We start from the raw sequence: 19,415 nt of genomic DNA on the forward strand, positions 1-19,415 counted from the left end.
TTCAATTTTTTATTTCATATTTTCTAAACATGTGGAAATGGCAACAAAAAAAAACTTGAGAGCTGTAACCAAGACAACTGTAACAACATGAGTAGAGAGCCACCAAGGTTTTTCAAGTCCCTCTCTTACTCCATTTTGCCAACCCAAACTTCCAGGTACATGACGGGACACCTTGCTTGTTTTTGTTGTTTGCGCTCCTCTGGCTGGGTGCTGGCAGGTTGAGGGCAGTGATCCCTTCCCTTCTTCCCTCAATCTTTGAGACTAATGTAAGTAGAAGACATGGCACTGTACATTTTCGAACATTTAAAATATTATACCACTTAAAAATAAGAAATATTACTTTTGTTACTAAGAGTTCATACTTATTATACCTGTGTCACCTTTCACACTATAGCTGTTGTAGAGGCTAAGCCAACGCTTTAAGCCTCTGAGGATCCGCTTGGTGGGTGTAATTGACGCACACAAGTTTGCTGCCGAATAAAGGTCAGAAACTAAGTTTCCAGTTTGAAACAGTCCATTTATTTCCATTTTACTGGTTTCCATTTACTTGCTTCTTTCCATATTCACCACACGATATTACCGTTTACACAATACCTTTGCTTTGCTTGTAATCCCGTGTTTGTGTGCTCCTTGTGTGTTCTCCGTGTGTGTGCTCCTTGTGTGTGTGTTCCGTGTGTGCTCCTTGTGTGTGTGTTCAAAAACGGTATGGGCCTTCCGGCGGAACCTCTCCCCAACACACATGGGTTCCTACCTTTATACCCACAGTTAATTGGCTCCTACAGCTGTGATCATGAGCTATGGGCTTTGTAGATACAGTTCCCGGTGTGAATCGTGGTGCAGGGGCCCTTCTCTTTTTGACCACAGGGCGATGCACGAAGATGGTGGGTATAGCCTCTGCTCTCAGCCTAGTCTTGCCCTTTTTTGTCTTGACAAACTGGTCTGCATCAAAATGTGCCTGCAGAGTGACTTGAGGTTACTTCACACACAGCTCAGTTTTGTCTGCCCACATACATATTCCATAGTGGTTGAATACACAGTATTAGGAAACACGTTATACTTACTGGACATGTTATACTCATTACATACTGTATATACAATATGACCAAGAATGTGAGACAACTTTATAGAAATTCATATCACATCTGTTACTGATGCCATGTGTCATACTTTGTTAAACTCACAAATAATAAAGTTCCATAACTTCAGTTGGGAACAAAGGCCACACCTTATCTCCCCAAGGCAACAGGTGTGCTATATAGGTGTGTATAACCCTTTCTCCTGCTGTTACTCCCTCTCTCAGCACAAGAACCAGAGGGGGATTCAATGGAGCCTGAATACCTGCACTGAGACCCTCACCCTGCACCCTGAGTCTCAACTCTGTGTTTTTCAAGCCGTTCCCTGTTTTTTTGTATTAAACAAAACATTAAGCTTTCCCAATGGTGTGGTTTTCGTTTTGTGAAAAAGTGCAAATGCAGTGTTTGTATATAATGACATCACATATGTTTTTGCTGTTGGTCGTGAAATTGTTCTTGCTGACTTGAGCCAGCCATTTTTTCCTCCACTCTGTGTCAGTGGGGAAGCCGTACATTCGTACTCCTTTCTCTGAGCGATTTGAGCATCTCCAGGCAGCACAGCAAACCATGGTGGCGACTAGGAGGCAGCACAACAAACCATGGTGGCGACTAGGAGGCAGCACAACAAACCATGGTGGCGACTAGGAGGCAGCACAGCAAACCAGGACAACACGGAGGAAAAGGCACCGACAAACTGCATGATATGCTATTCAATATTTATTGAATTCCATGTATTTGCAATGGATAACATCATCATCATGCTGCTGCTGCTAGTCCTTTGATAGTCACCTGTCGGTCTCCTGTCCTTTCTGAAAGCCATAAAGATGACATTAGTCATTTAGATAACTTGTGTCCTCAATTACCAGGGGATTACTGAAACTACCATGAATTTAAGGAAATGGTAGAAATGAATCCAATCTGAATTTTAAAGCATTACTTTAGATCCCCTCCCTCTAAATGTATCAATAAACAGTAGAAAGTGATGCTCCTGACTACCATACAAGTTTAAGAAGATAATATTGGTTTTAAAGAATTCAAAGCTATAAATAAACAGCAACAGGCTCTTTAACCAAGGCACTGTTAGTAACATGTAAACTAGTTGTTCACACTAATCCTAATATTATCACTTAATATTAGCAAATTCTATTTTATTTTTGAAAACATATTGATGTAAATACATACACATATCGATTTGTTGTATACATATTGCAAATCAAAACCTTTATTCACTAATAATTACCAAACATCGTAGTTCTATCTCCTGTTATCAATGCATTCACATTGCCCGCCATGAACTTCCGGGGAACGATCCTCGTCTACATGAACCACGTGACGATAACCGTTTTTGGACTTCCGGTGTCGTAACTCTTCTATCTATATGGCGCTGGGTAAACCGATTTAACCGGTAAATGTTTCTTCAAAATAAGTGTCCCGATCTTATTACTATCAAAATAAAACTGCAAAACGAAAACTTTACCATAGGAAAATATTGGCATACAAATAGAATCACTTCTCTAAATGGTAACTCATTTTAAATATAGTTAGACATATAGGTCATTTATAATAATAATAATAATAATAATAATAATAATAATAATATTAGTAATAAGCTTTATATTTGTATAGTACCATTACAAGAATTGTAGCCAAATTTCATTTGAACGGGACGGCGCAAAACGAGAAGCATTCAGACCCAAGTAGACGGAAGGAATGAGGTATTTGCAGTCTACAATGACAGAGAAGAGACTGTCAAGTTTGGCTGTACTCAGCGTTGAATTAAAATGCACTAAAGCTTTAGATCTTAAAAAGTTTGTGAGGCGTTTTGCTGAACAAGATGGTAATCGCCGCATTCAGCTGTAATAGACATACTTGCAACTTGATGCTCTGCTCACGGATGACTCGATGACCATACAAAACTGTTAAGATGATGACCTTTTCTGTGTGGGGGTCTGCCCCAAAAAACTGTTTTAGGTCCTGAGAAAGTCAAATAAGACGGTGTGTAAAACTACACTGCCCAGCCAAAAAGAATTAACCACTTTGATTTGACTAGGCCATTAGGTAAGGGCATTCCACTGGATAATAACACCCCTGCATTATAGCGACAACAACAACAACAATAATAATGATAGCAATAATAATTGGGAGGGGGGCGCGGCTGTTCTTATGTTCTCTGAGGGGAGGCTCACCTTCCCACACTTTGAAAACCCCTGCTCTAATCCCTTCCTCCTTATATCCCATTGACCCTGCATCCATTTAGCCTTTCATCCCTTCAACTATTTATCCCTACATCCTTTCATCCCTCCCTATTTAGACCTTCCCCCTACATGCTGTCATCCCTTCCTGTTTAAATCCCATTGACCCTTCATCCCCTCATCCCTTCAACCCTACATCACATTCATCCCTCCCTCACTACAGCCCTTCTACCTCTTTTATCTTCCTCCCTAGATCTATACAATTCCTCATCCTTTCCTCCCTAAATCCCTTCATCCAGTCATCCTTTTCATTACCATATGTCTCCTTCCGTACATCTTCTCTTTTCATGTCTCCACTTATCTATTTCTATTCAATCTGATGCGTACTTTAGTCTAATCCTAGGTGTTGTCTGGTGGTTCTTCTTTAGGTTGAGCAGAAACACGCCTGAGACAGAACCCCCAACATGAGTCTCCCATTGCCGTGACTTAAGAACGACCTCCAGCTTGACAGATGTCACCCCTCACCCTTCTTCAACCCTTCCACTTACATTCATCACTGCCTGACATCCAATACTTCCCATAATTACATTTGTAACTGACATTTGTTGTGGCATGGTCCTTGTTAGTGAATGTGCAAACACTGTAAACGGTCACTGCATGCTGAGAAATGTGGATACTCATGTTATGCTAAATTCTTGTTTAAATGCTTTACATGTTTTAGTAAAATTGCAATTAAAAAGTAATTAGACTAGACTAGATCAGGGGTGTCAAACTCAAGACCCGGGGGCCAAATCCGGCCTGCGACTTCATTTCATGTGGCCCGCAAGAGCTCTGAAAGAATGTAATATGTTTATTATACGGTTACAGGCCGATTTACAGATGCACAATGTCCATAAACTACATGTCCCACAATGCATCTTACATTTGATCTTTTTTTTATTGTTACTTTTTTTTCAAAATGTCACTTTTTTTCAGAATTTGGCTTTTCTTTTAAAATAATTGTGTGACATTCTCACTGAAGAGACTTGCACTTATTTGCCCTAGGCTTCTTCTTTCAGACGTAGTTATTTCTGAAGTGTTTACCCTATCCGATAATAATCCAATGCAGAGGCAATAAAGTAATATAATACATTATTGTATATATATTAAATATTTATATATATATGTTTATATAGTCTTAAAGTTACAACCGGCCCTTTAAGTGCAACCATAAGGCTGATGCAGCCCGTGATGAAATTGAGTTTAACACCCCTGGACTAGATCAGAAGATTTACAATCTCCTCAATCTTATACTGTGTCATGGTGTTTCACTGGCGCCCCCCCACCCACAACATTTTATTTTATTTTTAAAAGGATAGATTCATCCATTATGATCCACATGTTCCCTGTGGTGCTTTTGTCAGCTGCCATGGTGACCATTCTGCCACACATGCTCAGGAGATTTCTTGCACCAAGGGAACTTCTAAGAATACAGGATGTGAAATCGCATCCCATTCTCGAATGTCACTGCTCTTAGGTTTTAGTGCTGTATTCAAACATTTGAAGGACAACATTAAGCAAGCATCATTATACATATTTCATAGCAATTAGCAATGTACTAGTCTGAATCACTGGATGTAGACTGTGGGAAGAGGCCTGCTATTGGCCGCTTATTTCTCAAGGTATTTCCATGACCTTCCACATTAATTTAATCTGCGTGTTACCGTTTTGCAAGGTCACAGTCCTCTGCTTAGAGAGGCTCAAGACAATTGTGTTTGGTATACTGAAATACAAACAAGCAAGATCATCCACCCCCCCCCAATCAGAATGATAATACGGGCAGCCAGACTTTAATCCAGTGCTGACAGGCCGGTGAAGATAGGTCTGGCACCTTACTAGCTTTATATTGACTGATTTATAAAGATATTTACGTTGTCAATGGTGGTGCAATGAAAATAAAACTACCCTGAATCCTTCCACTTTCTAATTCAATGTGTTTTACTCAATTCAACTTTATTGGTGTGAATGCTGTGCCACAGCATTCCACTATAGTTCTTCAAATCTTTAATCTTCTTATTATTATTATTATTTCAACCAATACTTTGGCTCTCAATAACTTCAGCCTACTTTCAGCTACAGAAACCATTCAAATATCAAACTATTTAGCCTTTTCCTCACATGATGGGAAACTTTCAACCTTTTCAAAATATTTTATACTTTTTGAAATATTCAGCTTTTTTAACTCTTTTTTTAACATGGAAATCAATGGGAGGAACCTTCAAATCCTTTTTTCCTAAACCGTGTGCCAAATGCTACTCCTTCCACATACTTTCAGCTAGAGACTTCATTCCAACTTTAAAATGGTCACAAGACCTTCGGCTATAAACATTTTTTGAGATATTTAACTTAGTTTGGAGCTTGGTAAAGAGGCCTTCTTCAGATTTTTAACATGAGTGTGTATAGAGAACCGCAGTGACGCGTCCTAAAACCCGGATGTAAACTTCTTCCGGTTCCTTCGTCAAAAACGCACATTTAAGAGAGGGATCACGTTTTGTTCAGCCGGATAATCTCCACATGTCTCTCCTACTTTTATAATTTTTGAATCATAAATCTAGTCGCCAGAAGCAAAATGCTAACGTTATGCTATAAACGAACTACAAGCCAGTACAGCAGCAGGGTCGCACGACTTCAACGTCACGCCAACTTAAGATCGTTTCAACTGACTTGCACTGAAACTGCACTTTGAACACTTTAAATATATTATTAACATTTTAAACTGTATACCCCGGTTATCTAGGCCCTTTTTTTGTTTGTTTAATGTATTCCACGTTTATCTAGGCCCTTTTTGTTTTGTTTTATGTATACATGTCACACTGTGGGAAACAATATTTCTGGATGTATAACACATGTAGAATTGTTGACAATAAAGCTGACTTTGACTTCTGTGTGCTTGCATATTTTAACAAAGATTTTCATTTTAGCCACACTGAATTTAACTAGAAGTCATGGCTGTGTCAATTACCAGTCTGACATCGTTTTACAAAGATGACAAGAAGAGTGTAGATAGAGGAGAGAACCACTACAAGTCAGGACACGTACAACAGTGCAGCCTAGATGAAGGTGTGCTTACCGGTGTTGTTAGGGACAAGGTGTATAGTGTCGGTGAGTAGTGATAGCAAGAGTACCGTTAACCTAGAGTTAATTTATTCACATTAATTCCCATCAACAAATACATTATGTGTCACATGAAATCTTTATTACAAATATTACACACCAGAAAACACAGAAATATCCATGAAATAAACATACAGTAGGCTATAAACAATTAAAGGGATAATTGGGAAGGCATTACAAATGTAAATAATAAAACAATCCCACCACCACAGGTATCTACAGGAGAAGAGGGAATTCTCTCCACAGAATGTGAATGCCCACGTGGAGAATGGAAATGCAGTCATGCGGCTGCATTAGCCATCTTTGCCATCCACAATTTCAGCTGCACTGACACCCCGTCAGTGGAAGAAGCCAAAGGCAGCTAAACGTACGCATTTAGTGGAGGAGCTATTTCCTCCAACCAATAACTCATGGAGTAACATTCAGCCTGTGTGAGGAACATCCTTACTGGCACCAAGTGCAAGGTCAGCTTAGGCAGGTGGGGTCACTGCTGATGTATTTAATGTCGTAGAACAAAACGTGATTTATCTCTTAAATTTGTGTCAACCACAGACCTTATTTTGAGCTATTTTCCAAAACCCTATGGAGAAAATGCATTGCTTTTTGACGAAGGAACTGGAAGTGCTAAAAATGCTAACTTACTTCCGGGTTGTACGACGCGTCACTGCGGTTCTCTATTGTGCAGCTCGTTAAGGCTTAGGCTGCGGCCACACGAGGACGAATTTGGTCGTTTGCGTTACTGTTTAGTGTCATATAGACCGTTCGGCCACACGAGGACGACCGAATACGGCACTAAACGACTGAGGAAACGATAACGGGTCCCAAGGTGGATAGAAAGGCATACGCAACTCTCTGGGGGGTCAAACGGCTCCGTGTGTACACCCTATCCGAACATTTTCAGATCACTGATAGTGATTGCGCAATAGCCCTGCCTCTCCCCACCTCTTCTGCTCACCTCCGCTTACCCCGCGCCAGTGCTGAAGTGTTTCGCCACCAACAACAACAACAATGGCGGATCGCAGAGTTGCTATCGTGCTCCGGACGCTATTGACCATGCTACAGTTGTTTGTGCAACATCTACAGCAATAATGATGAGGCAATAGCCCCGCCTCTCCCCACCTCTGCTGCTCACCCCCACGTCAAAGTAAACTGCACCCTGAATTCAGATTATTTATCTTTCTCTCGATATGGACCTAAACGCGAGTGAAGTCTAATCTGACAGGACGGAGACACGCAGCTCTGCTCACCTGCAGCTCCTCCCGCTGCAGCAAAACACACTCTACAAGTCAGATCATCACCCTTAGCTATTTTAATTACCTCTCAAACTACCTACACTAGTTATAAATATGTTTATTTTTACTGTCGGCCGGGTCACTGATTACTGGATGAGCTGCTGCATGAGACAGACACTGACGCTGTCCGAAGAGAGGGAGGAAAAAGAGAGGCTCCGTGTATTTTATTATTATATTATATAGAGTCGTTATTCATTTGTTTTAAAGCTCAATAAATAACAAATAAGACCTTTGACCGGCACTTTTATCATTTTGTCCGGAAGATTTCAACTTTAATACACGTTGACTGGCGAAAAACTCTGCCCGGTTCCCTCGGCCCCCACCGCGGAGAGTAAACAGAAGGGCAACCATGACAACCATGCTTCTTCGCTGCTTTTGTGGAGGAAGTTACAGCGTTACGGCTCCTGCATATTTACTGCAGCTTCTCCAGCTAAACGGAGCGGTCTCGTGTGGACAGACACTATCCGGATAACTATTGCGTGTGGACGGAAGCTTGTTTGCGATTGCGTTAATCCTATGCGTTTAGCCGTTTTCGTCCTCGTGTGGCCGCAGCCTTAGAGTGCGTGATGTCACAGCTCGTGTGGAGGAGAGCTTGAAATTTGCCTTACATTTGTTTTTTTTAAACTGCCATAATTTCCAAACCCTACACTCCTTGGACATCATTGTATGCTTGAATTGTAGGAAAACCTCTCTCTAAAAAATTAAGCAAACAATTAAACAAAATGCCACTTGAGGGCATGAAGTGACAAAACGTTGAACATGTCTTCATTAAGGCTCATTGTAAATTAAGCCTGATCTGTCTTCAGAGCAGCAGCTGCACATCTTTAGTTAATCTGCCAAAAATGCCACATTATTGACCCGAAAGTACACAAACAGCAGACACAGACGCTCGTCGGGGTCCTGAGATGCTGCACGCGTTGACATTTTACCGATGTTAGCTACCGTTTTTAAACAAAAGTTAGAAATGTAAATGGAATGGAAAGGCTCTCCTTTCACTGCATATCTCCATGGAAACCTTTGATATCTGGGCTCACGTACACAGGTGTTTAATAACGTTGTCACCATGGTAACCTTTGATCTCTGGGCTTACACACACAGGTATTTTATAACATTCATTCACTACTACTTACATTTAATATCTAACTCCTTCAGCCTACTTTCAGCAACAGAAACCATTCAACTATTACATTATTCAGCTATTTCAGGACATTGAGGCTATACATTTTGTTGTATATACCTTTTTTAAACCTTTTCTTTTAAATATTAAGCTTCTTCACTATTGTCCCTACTCTTCCAGTTTAACATTTCACTTTCAACAAAGTCATTGCAATGCATTTGAGTTGTAACCATTTTGATTCAAATAATTTCACTTTTCTGCATTTCTCCACTAAGTTCAGCAACACACTTACTTGGTTTTTGTAGCTAAAAGTAGCTACCATTCAGCTAATAAAATATTCAGCTTTTTCTGCATTCATCCATCCATACATCTTCTCCCGCTTATCCGTGGTCGGGTCGTGGGGGTAGCAGTTCCAGCAGAGAGCCCCAAACTTTCTTTTCCCTGGCCACATCAACCAGCTCTGACTGGGGGATCCCAAGGCGCTCCCAGTCCAGCGAAGAGATATAATCCCTCCACCTGGTCCTAGGTCTACCCCATTGGTCTCTTCCCAGCTGGACGTGCCTGGAACACCTCCCTAGGGAGGCGCCCAGGTGGCATCCTAACTAGGTGCCCGAACCACCTCAACTGGCTCCTTTCGACGCGAAGGAGGAGCGGCTCAACTCCGAGTCCCTCCCTGATGACCGAACTTCTCACCTTATCCCTAAGGGAGACGCCAGCCACCCTGCGGAGAAAACCCATCTCGGCCGCTTGTATCCGCGATCTCGTTCTTTCGGTCATGACCCATCCTTCATGACCATAGGTGAGGGTAGGAACGAAAATGGCCCGGTAGACAGAGAGCTTTGCCTTCTGGCTCAGCTCCCTTTTCGTCACAACGGTGCGGTAAAGCGACTGCAGTACCGCTCCCGCTGCTCCGATTCTCCGGCCCATCTCACGCTCCATTGTTCCCTCACTCGAGAACAAGACCCCGAGATACTTGAACTCCTTCACTTGGGGTAAGGACTCATTCCCTACTTGGAGTGGACAGTCCATCGGTTTCCTGCTGAGAACCATGGCCTCAGATTTGGAGGTGCTGATCCTCATCCCAGCCGCTTCACACTCGGTTGCGAACCGATCCAGTGAGTGCTGAAGGTCGCAGACCGATGAAGCCATTAGAACTACATCATCTGCAAAAAGCAGTGGTGCCATCCTTTTTCCACCGAACTGCAGACCCCCTCCCCCACGACTACGCTTCGAAATCCGATCCATGTATATTACAAACAGGATTGGTGACAAAGCGCAGCCCTGGCGGAGGCCAACCGTCACCGGAAATGGGTCCGACTTACTGCCGAGGACCCGGACACAGCTCTCGCTTTGGGAGTACAGAGATTGGATGGCCCTGAGTAGAGACCCGCTCACCCCATACTCCCACAGCACCTCCCACAGTAACTCCCTGGGAACTCGGTCATACGCCTTCTCCAAGTCGACAAAACACATGTAGACCGGATAAGCGCACTCCCAGGCCCCCTCCAGGATCCTTGCGAGAGTAAAAAGCTGATCCGTCGTTCCACGACCAGGACGGAATCCGCATTGTTCCTCCTCAATCTGAGGTTCGACAATCGGCTTTTTTTGCATTTCCGGCTAAATTCAGCAGAAAATGTACACAGTTTACAGCATTCACACGCATTTTCAGCAGGAACTGCATTTTCTAGTTCTCACTTATAAGTCTAATTTGAAAACCACTGCAGCACAAGTGCATACACAAACAAGAGAAGGCACATTGGGGCTGCTTAATTATCCCGATGATGCCAAAATAGACACAGTGCTGATTATTTGGGTTTCTCACATGGAAGAAAACAGGTGCCTCTCATCCATGTAAACATGCCAAGGATTGTTAGTCTGCAATTATTCTGGGCAGTGTGAGAGAGGCCAGACCATGGCCATTTATCATTGTCATTACCTCCAGTAATGTTCTAGTCACTCAGAGTTAGTGTCCACAGTTTTAAAGGCAGTGTGCACGGTGCACCGTTTCCATTCTGCAAGGATTGTTGCCCTTTGAACAGGCAGCCCGGTCTCCTAAGACATGTGCAACAGAGTGTATTGTGAATAACATTTAAAGAAAACCTATTTTCTCATGGATAACGTTTCTTGATGTATCACTAATATGTTTCCAATCGAAGACAGCGGAAGTTTGCATTTGGAGAAGATTAGGGTGGACGGTTGGGTCAAACAAACACAGGACTTTCAACCCTGTGTACAAAAAAACCAACCTTTGTATGTAACTTAAATAGCAAATAGTAAACATATATTTTTTATGAAAAACTATAATCTTTGCCAAACCAAATACTCTTGAGTTGTAATGGGGTTTGGTTTGTAGCATGAAATAAGGTTGGTGATGCACCCCACTCATTAATTGTTATATTTTTGTATGTCTTAAAAAAGGCGGTGTCTAAAAGAGTCTTCTAAATGTCATCATGACGAACGTTGGCCTTTATCTTGGTGGTGCTGACCTTAGCTATGCAACTGTGGTGTTGTTTGTTTATAGCCTTTGCTGCCTTACACACTCAGTAGAAAAATGGCTCAGCCCTGATGTTGCCTTTGTGTTTCTATGGAGATAGCAGTCCCATCAAACTAGGCGAAGATGCTACCATTGGCACTGCACAACGCTCAAAATGGTCCCCCGCTCAAAGTTTGACCTTGATTAATGCTAACCTTTTGACACGAAACCTATCAGATGGCATCTGTATTAACCCTCTGAGACCCACGGAGCCGTATACGATCCCAAATATCACGTTGTGTTCAAAGCGTCATAACTTCTCAGCTGCTTCAGCCAGAGACATGCCATGTTTTTCCTCTTAAACTAAAACTCTATTAAGTTTTTCTTTGAGAGGCGTTTACTTATTTTGGTGAAGCGAATGTGCGTAAGGTTTTAAAAGATGCGGATAGTCGTTGATTGATAGTTTATTCTGGAGCATTGCTTAACGTTTTCTGTTGTTTTATAGATCTATTCTCATCCACCATCTTTGTTTGCGACGTGAAGAGTCACGTTGCTGAATCGGACACTGAGTGGATGCAGTCAAAGCCAATAGGAGTCTGATTCAGAGGGTTGCCTGTCAGTTCCGTTGTTATGTGTAACTTAGTCGCCCGCAGGGGCAACGTGAGTCGCCCGCAGGGGCAACGTGAGTCGCCCGCAGGGGCATGTTCTAAAAATAGCTCGCCAAGCAAATCCAAAATGTGAAAAATACACAAAACAAAAAAGGAAATGTAATTAAAAGAATCTACCCTATGCATAAACGAAACCTCAATCATAGCGAACTCAATCTACTTACTACAACTCTATATCTATATAACACCCCTCCTCACCCCACCCCCACAATGAATATCGACCAATCACGTTCTTGCTTGATATGCGGGACCAGCGTTGCAGTCGGGAAGAAAAGCAATGTGGAGCGGCAGCTCCTCGCGTCATAAGGAGTGTGACTGTGATTTTCCTTCTGGCAGAACCTACACAACACATCAGCCCCATTGAACAGCCTAGTCGTGCCAGCCTATACAGCACATGAGGGGCAGAGTTTTACTCTGTGTGTTGCAACTTGCATATATATTTATTGCACTTGACGCACACACACGCATGGCGTAATTTCCACTGGGGACAGGGGGGGCATATCCCCCCCACTTTTCGAATCACTCTGTCCAGTAATATTTTGTGGTCCACTGTATCAAAGGCGGCACTGAGGTCCAACAAAATAGTGATTTGGCCATTGTCAGTGTTTAAATATATGTCGTTTAAGACTGAATGCAGCTAATGTTAGCTTTTTGAATCTAGCGATTGAAATAACACCTTAAAAAATGATAAAGGTGGGCTTGATACGTGGGGATTCTTTTTTGGAACAAAATGTGTAAGTATCATAAACTATTGTTTGCCACAGATTTTTATTTCCGGAAAAGTTCCATTGACATTTTGACGCTGGAAACAGTGCGATGTGGCCTACAAATACAAGTCATGCTTAAACCACTCTATTAAGGATGCTTTTCAGTTGCATGGGAACACAGTTTTGTAGGATACAGGGTTGAGATAGGGGTTACCAAAATGTGCTGCTCCTTTGATCCCTCATTATGAAGTTAGAACAGAGCATGCAGTGATGAAGCAAAACAAAAACATAATGACCTCAACCAAGCATATATGTTTGTGAATATTAGATACTGTGTACATAAAGTAGTCATGGGAATTGATGGAACGGAGTCAATAAATCCCAAGTGACCCACTCTGTTTGGAGCGGCTGTTTTCCCACTGTCACAATAAGACACTCTACATCTGTCACCGTTTAATTCGGCTGACTCACTTGCTCCTTCGGCGACATTTATAGCTGGCTCGGAGCTCACATTTCGCACAAGATGCTGCACCAATAAGTCTGAGATGAGCATGCAGACATGCAATTGGGCAATTATTTCGCACAATGTGGCATTGTAACGCTGTGCTAAAGCATGTCCAACAGTTCAATAAGAAGCTCGCAAATGGATACACCTCACACGATCATATTTGTGCAGTTTTAACATGAACATGGAAAATATACCCCCTACACACGTTCTATTGTGTCTGAAGGCCCAGTGTGTCATCCTGATTGGCCTTCGGTGGAGTGTGTAGTGACCTTGGCCAAAGCTGCCCAAGCTCCTGCCCACCACCACCCGCCTTCTTGCTACAGTAATATCCAATGTCCCACCCCCTCCATACCAGCAGTGTAAGCAGAGAGCTCTGAATGGCTCACCCATTGAATGTGTGAAGGGGACGCTGACATACATTACATTAGTGACAGACATTGATAGTGTTGTGGTATGTGGGGGGGGGGGGGGGGGGCAGCTGTGATATGCAAACAGACACAAAAAAGGAAAACAAAACCACTGGTGAATGACAGAGCCACAATATAAATGGTGATGGTGTCCCAGGACAGACCCCTTTAAAATAAGAAGTACTGGCCCAAATGCTCGGCCATATGGACGAGCGGGCAGCACAGTCACCAGCTGATCCTTCATGTCACGCTTAACTCAAAATGTGCTACTGATGATGGAATAGTTATGTAAGTAAAATATAATTTAAAAAATGACGGCAAAAAAGAGAAAGTGATAATAAAAGATATCACTGACAAAAACTAAGAACACCAATATTACGCAGACACATGGATTACATAACTGGAGATTGAACCTTTTTTATATAAAAAGTACATAAAAGAGGCCAAAAATCATTTCAGAAATCCAAAAGTAATTTCATCCAAAAGCTTGTTTTGTCAACCAACAGTCAAACACTGAAAGGTATTCATAGTATTATCAAATTAAACAAATAGAAGCAGCAATTGGCGTGTACATAGCAAGTGGTTAACAGGTGAGAACTAGTTAGAAGCCTGAACCTGAAGATATTGGTCATTTTCCAAGCAAAAGTTATTAAATGATCATTAAATACAAATGGTTACAGATTTATTTCTATTCATCTCACAACAAAACCATTACTTTCAATGAACACTAGTTTTTTCAAGCCATCAATATGATATGCAATACATTAAGAACACATGTTCACATGAATATCTAGAGAAATATAACATCAATAAGTTCCGTTCTGCTCTAATACATTTTATTAGAAGCCTGCGAGCCAATTTGGACAGAAAGCTCAAAGAGAGTCGGAGAAACTGAGAAAGTGTGAGAAAAGAGGAAGGTGAACTTTTAATTGGCACAAACCAAAAGAGTGCTGATTAAAAGATGAACAGTTGGACGACACAGTTGTGCAAATATTGTAAATACTGATTATTGATGAACATACCTCATCCTTTATGATTTGGGGTTTATAGTGACTCTAATAATAATAAAATACTTATTTTTGCAGTCGGTCCCCCTCAGTATTTTGTCATGGCTTCAGGGCCAGGACTTGAAACGTAGGTTCCAAATGTATTTGAGTTAGGTTCATAACGCAGGTGCTTTAGGTACCTGACATTATCGCTGATTTTTGTTTCTCACGAGATGAACTAATGCCCCCTGGTAAAAACGGTGTGTGTGATTGAACCATCAATCTACATCGACCTTGTACCTCACTCCTCATCACCTTATTTCCCTCTTTGCTCCCATCATAACTAGCTACTAAAAGTCGCCTTACAATAAATGCATGATGATTGAAACTTCCGAAACGAAATAAAATATTGTCCACAGTTGTAGTTGGGCTGATGATTATTCATGTACAAACTATTTGGTAGAATGTCCTATAAAACGTTTCACCAACAATAATGTATTGTGAGCTTTGGAATTAGTATGGCACTGAAGAAACCAGAATGATACACTTTGATTAAAAACTGGACAAGAATGACTCTTGGCATCAGTGCGGAGACATCTTGCAGAGTTTCACAGTACATGATGGCAAATGTGGAAAGGACTTCACACATTACAGTGCAGAGGGAGAGTGAAGATCACAAGTCACTGCATACCAGCTAACCTGTCAAGCCACACGTATCACGCTGTACTTCATGTAGCCTTGCATATCTGCACAACAGGCAGCACTGCAACAAATACACTATCTCTGCAAACACATTCAGAACGTCTTATCTGCATAATCCTCATTCTCAGGTCTTTGCACGGTAACAACCACTCCCCCACGCCAAGCCAGATGCCCAGATCCAGCGATTTCAGACGCGGCTACAGTATTACTTCATGTATTGGATCTATATTTAGAGACAAGTGGGTAGAAAACTCAGAGACACTGTGGGTCATAGTTCTACAGAAGCTTCAAATACAACACTGATGTGGAAGACAGATGCAACAGTGGGATAAACTGCAAGGCTTAAGCTAATGTACATTATATTCAAATCACAGGAAAGGCTGACATTACAAGTACAATATTTTAGGGATAATTCACCCTTAATAAAGAAGTCACCTTTGCCCAGACTTTAAGATACCCTATCATAAAAAAAGGTCTCCATGAAAGCAGTTTTCCCGATTCTAGCAGTAATAGGGACACTTATTCTGGCAGGATATGCAACACCTTGGTCCAGAATAAAATATCTCAACAGTAATGGAAATAAAATTTCTGTTGACATGAAATATAACTTTGAAATATTTACAAAATGCACATTTAACGCGTTAAAATAACTAACTAATATATAATGCGTCACATTTTAAAAAGTAATTTGACCATCACTGATCAATGAGATCACAGCCTAGCTAGTAGTATAAGTATTGTTCTTCTTTAACTAACGAGTAGTGTGTGGGATTACAAATTACTACACAATCCCAGGATGCTCTGTAACTTTGACATTCCGAGGTCAGTTTGTTCACTGTCCTACAAAGAGTTGGATGCAGGGTTGAGATCAGTTTGTATTTTGTGGATTCATTGGAGAACAGTTGCCGGACAAGTTAGCTTGGTGCGGGAGGAGAATGGGACTTCTGCACATAGTAAAGTTGTCCAACGTACATAGTATGTGTTCTTGGCAGGCAATAATAAGTACTGTAATTAATAATAGTTTTCAAGTAGCACTATGTTAGCATGGTTAGTGTGTGTTTATTAGCATGCTGACATTAGCATGTAGCTCCAAGTAGTGCTGCTGCCATAACTGGAGACTCATACTCTTGTTTTAAAGGTATTGGTATTAAGTTGGAGGCAGAAATCGTATACACGACTCAGGAATAATTAAAACCAAAACGTTTGTACATGCACGGTGAGATACCAATTAAGTTTCGCAAAAACATGTATTTGTTTATATGTAAATATGGTGACCTGATCCTTTAATCACTTGGTGGCACCAATCATAAGGTTTCAGTCATGAACAATTAGCAAGATTATTATTATATGTTACATGAAAAACAGATAAGTCTTTTTAAATATTTTCTTTCAGGTCATTTATGATGATGACCCTACTGGAGGACAGTCTGTGGTTTACACAGCGTGAGCTATCCCACTATCCACTTCTTCTTCTTGCCCAGACATAAGTGGTGCACTAATCAATACTTGCACTCAATTCTGAAACTCCATATTTATAAAACAGTGACGCTCAAATGTGTCAGGTTACCACAGGCATTCGGTTTCCACAATAACTACACAGCCAGCTGCTCTGTACCATCGTTTGAAACAAATTAAAAACCTGTGACGCACCATTAGTTTACGCTCGATATTTGCTGAGTCATTACTACAGTATGTGACCTTATCCACCTCCAGATTCAGTTTGAACTGAAATTACAGATAACATATTGTTTCATGCTTAATTTGGTTATTAGGAATAAGCCAATGCACTTTATAGTACCTATACTGCTGCACAACAAGGACCACACTACAACCAGAACCGCCTCCACAGCCCTGCTGCTCTGACTGTGCACAAAAAAGACGTCAAAGCATTGCCGTGCACCTAAAGACAACATCATACCTGCAAGGACACACTCTCTAGCATCGATTTACCATGGTGCATATCTCAGTCTGTGCAAACAAATACTAATTGACTGCGCTTCTGCACGTGTCTTTGTTGCATAGCAATTACGCAGACAGTGACTCAGCATCATGCGTAGTTGCCCATTAAAGTCAATGCATTTGCTACCTAGCGTACGCCTTACCTGCGATTTCAGAGAGCAGACCAGCGGTAGGAGAACTGGAAGCAAGAGATGCTGCGACTAAAATGCACAACAGCAGCAATCCTGGTCCATGATGTAGTGGAGAGCATGTAGTCTGTGGTGGAGAGACACGCTGCGCACTGTGATGCCTCTGCAAGGGATGCTCAACAGGACCACGTGACTCTGGAGGACAACCTGCCAATCTGAAGTCACTGATGGAGGGACAACAATAACATGCTGCCTCAACAGTGTGTTCTGTCTAAGGGGGGGGGGGGGGGGGTGTATGTAAGAGGGAGGGGAAGTAGTTGTATAAACTGTTGTAGGGGAAGCAGTAGTATGGTAGTAGTGCTTTAACAGCCTCAGGGATGGAGTAAATGTGTGGCGCAATGTATTCAATAATATATGCAGCCTTATCACCAGCTGTCCACTTGTTTTTACTGCAAGTATACACCACATGCATACTTAAATAAACACACATAGGACAAATGTTCTTGATTTCACAATTCTTTTGCAGATAACTCCCTCACAATAACATTATCATTAAATGTTTTCTTGTATGTTGTTTATCTGAGGGCAACAGTTATCTGAATGTCTGCTGGCTAACATTGATTGAAGCCATATTTGGTCTGACACATTGCACCCATTTTGTTAAAATGGTAGTGTTTTCTCCAAATTGTCACTGGTGTTACTCTTCTTCCTGGTAACACGTAACACCAGTGACATTCCTATACAAATAAGCTTTGTATAAAGTATACAAATAATTAAAATAATAAAAATACTTTAAGCTCCACTTGTTGTGGATTCATCAAGTTAAGAGTTAGTTATTGCTATTTAACAGGTTTTAGATGTTTTTAGAAGGAATATATTTCAGCAGATTTGTATCACCCAGATTCCACCTTTTCTGTAGAATGACCCAGGACTTAAAACCATATAGTCTATACAAACAGGATTGTCAAGTTACAGTATATAGCTGGATATGTATTCAATGGGAACATTTACATAGAAATACATGTGTAATAAATAAACAAAGATAATTGCCAGCTTTTGAAAAGAAACTGTTGTATTCAGTTTGGTTTTTCCTTTTATTATTTACCATCAATTTGTTTGTTTGTAGCCTTTATTTAACCAGGTGAAAGCCCCTTGAGATCAAAAGATCTCCTTTTCAAGGGTGACCTGCAGGACATGAGTTACACATGTAACATAAAAGCAACAGAACAACAATAAGGATGACATACAACATAATGTACAGGGTACAGTTTACAAAACTCTATTTACAGTGACAGGTACCATGAGTATCAGACGGCATGTCACCCAGCCGAGTTTTAAAATGATGCAGGGGAACCAAAGTGCTCAGTTTTAAACAGGTTTGCAGACTGTTCCAATTTAGTGGAGCTGCACATCTAAAAGCTTTCTTCCCTAAGACAGTCCTAGCACTTGGCACATTTAATAAAACAACATCATGAGATCTCAGGCAATACGTACTTTCAATTTGTCGAGAGATCAGAGAGCAGATATAAAAAGGTAGTTTACCCAACATGGCTTTATAGATGAACATGTACCAGTGACTGAGCCTCCGTACAGTGAGTGAAGGCAGACCTGCCTTGGCATACAGGGTACAGTGATGATGAGTAAGTGCGTTCATGATTATGTCATTCTCATGACATTGCCCCATCCCTTCACTGCAACATGCTTTCATATTCAGCATCATCTCATCTAAACATTGATAGCAGTCTTCCATCATAGCTGCCTTTCAAGAAAAGTTTTTTTTATATCAGTTTATAAAAATATATTTATATCCTAAACAAAAGACCATGTGAGTGTGAAGGTTTAAGGAGAAACAGGAAATAATCCCTTACTGATTACAGCTTTGTTATTGAGGTTTCAGAACAGTAAAATGACCACCACTGTGTGGCAGCAAAGCTTCAAACTAAGTACAGAGATAGATAGGTTGCAGTCGAATTGTCCTAGAATCAGATCCTATGGTCTTTTCCTATCCACTATGTTCTTGACCTCTGAGTGAAACTTCACAGAGTTAAGG

The 19,415-nt window shown here is 41.2% G+C and overlaps 1 protein-coding gene and 1 long non-coding RNA gene across 2 annotated transcripts in view; one reads left to right on the forward strand and one right to left on the reverse strand.

Moving 5' to 3' along the window:
* slc4a3 (solute carrier family 4 member 3) overlaps positions 1 to 17,569 on the reverse strand; it is a 108,685-nt gene extending 91,116 nt beyond the window's left edge. Inside the window, exon 1 of the mRNA XM_034110300.2 lies at positions 17,381 to 17,569. The gene's annotated coding sequence lies outside the window, so the exon portion shown is untranslated. The remainder of the gene's footprint in view (positions 1 to 17,380) is intronic.
* On the forward strand, positions 51 to 1,388 carry LOC139435992 (uncharacterized). Its single transcript, XR_011645200.1, has 3 exons — positions 51 to 266; positions 395 to 483; positions 1,301 to 1,388. It is a non-coding gene; the product is annotated as an uncharacterized lncRNA (long non-coding RNA).
* Positions 17,570 to 19,415: the final 1,846 nt, after the last annotated feature.

The sequence above is a fragment of the Pseudochaenichthys georgianus genome, chromosome 21 (genome assembly GCF_902827115.2).
Source record: "Pseudochaenichthys georgianus chromosome 21, fPseGeo1.2, whole genome shotgun sequence".
In the NCBI taxonomy this organism is placed as follows: domain Eukaryota; kingdom Metazoa; phylum Chordata; class Actinopteri; order Perciformes; family Channichthyidae; genus Pseudochaenichthys; species Pseudochaenichthys georgianus.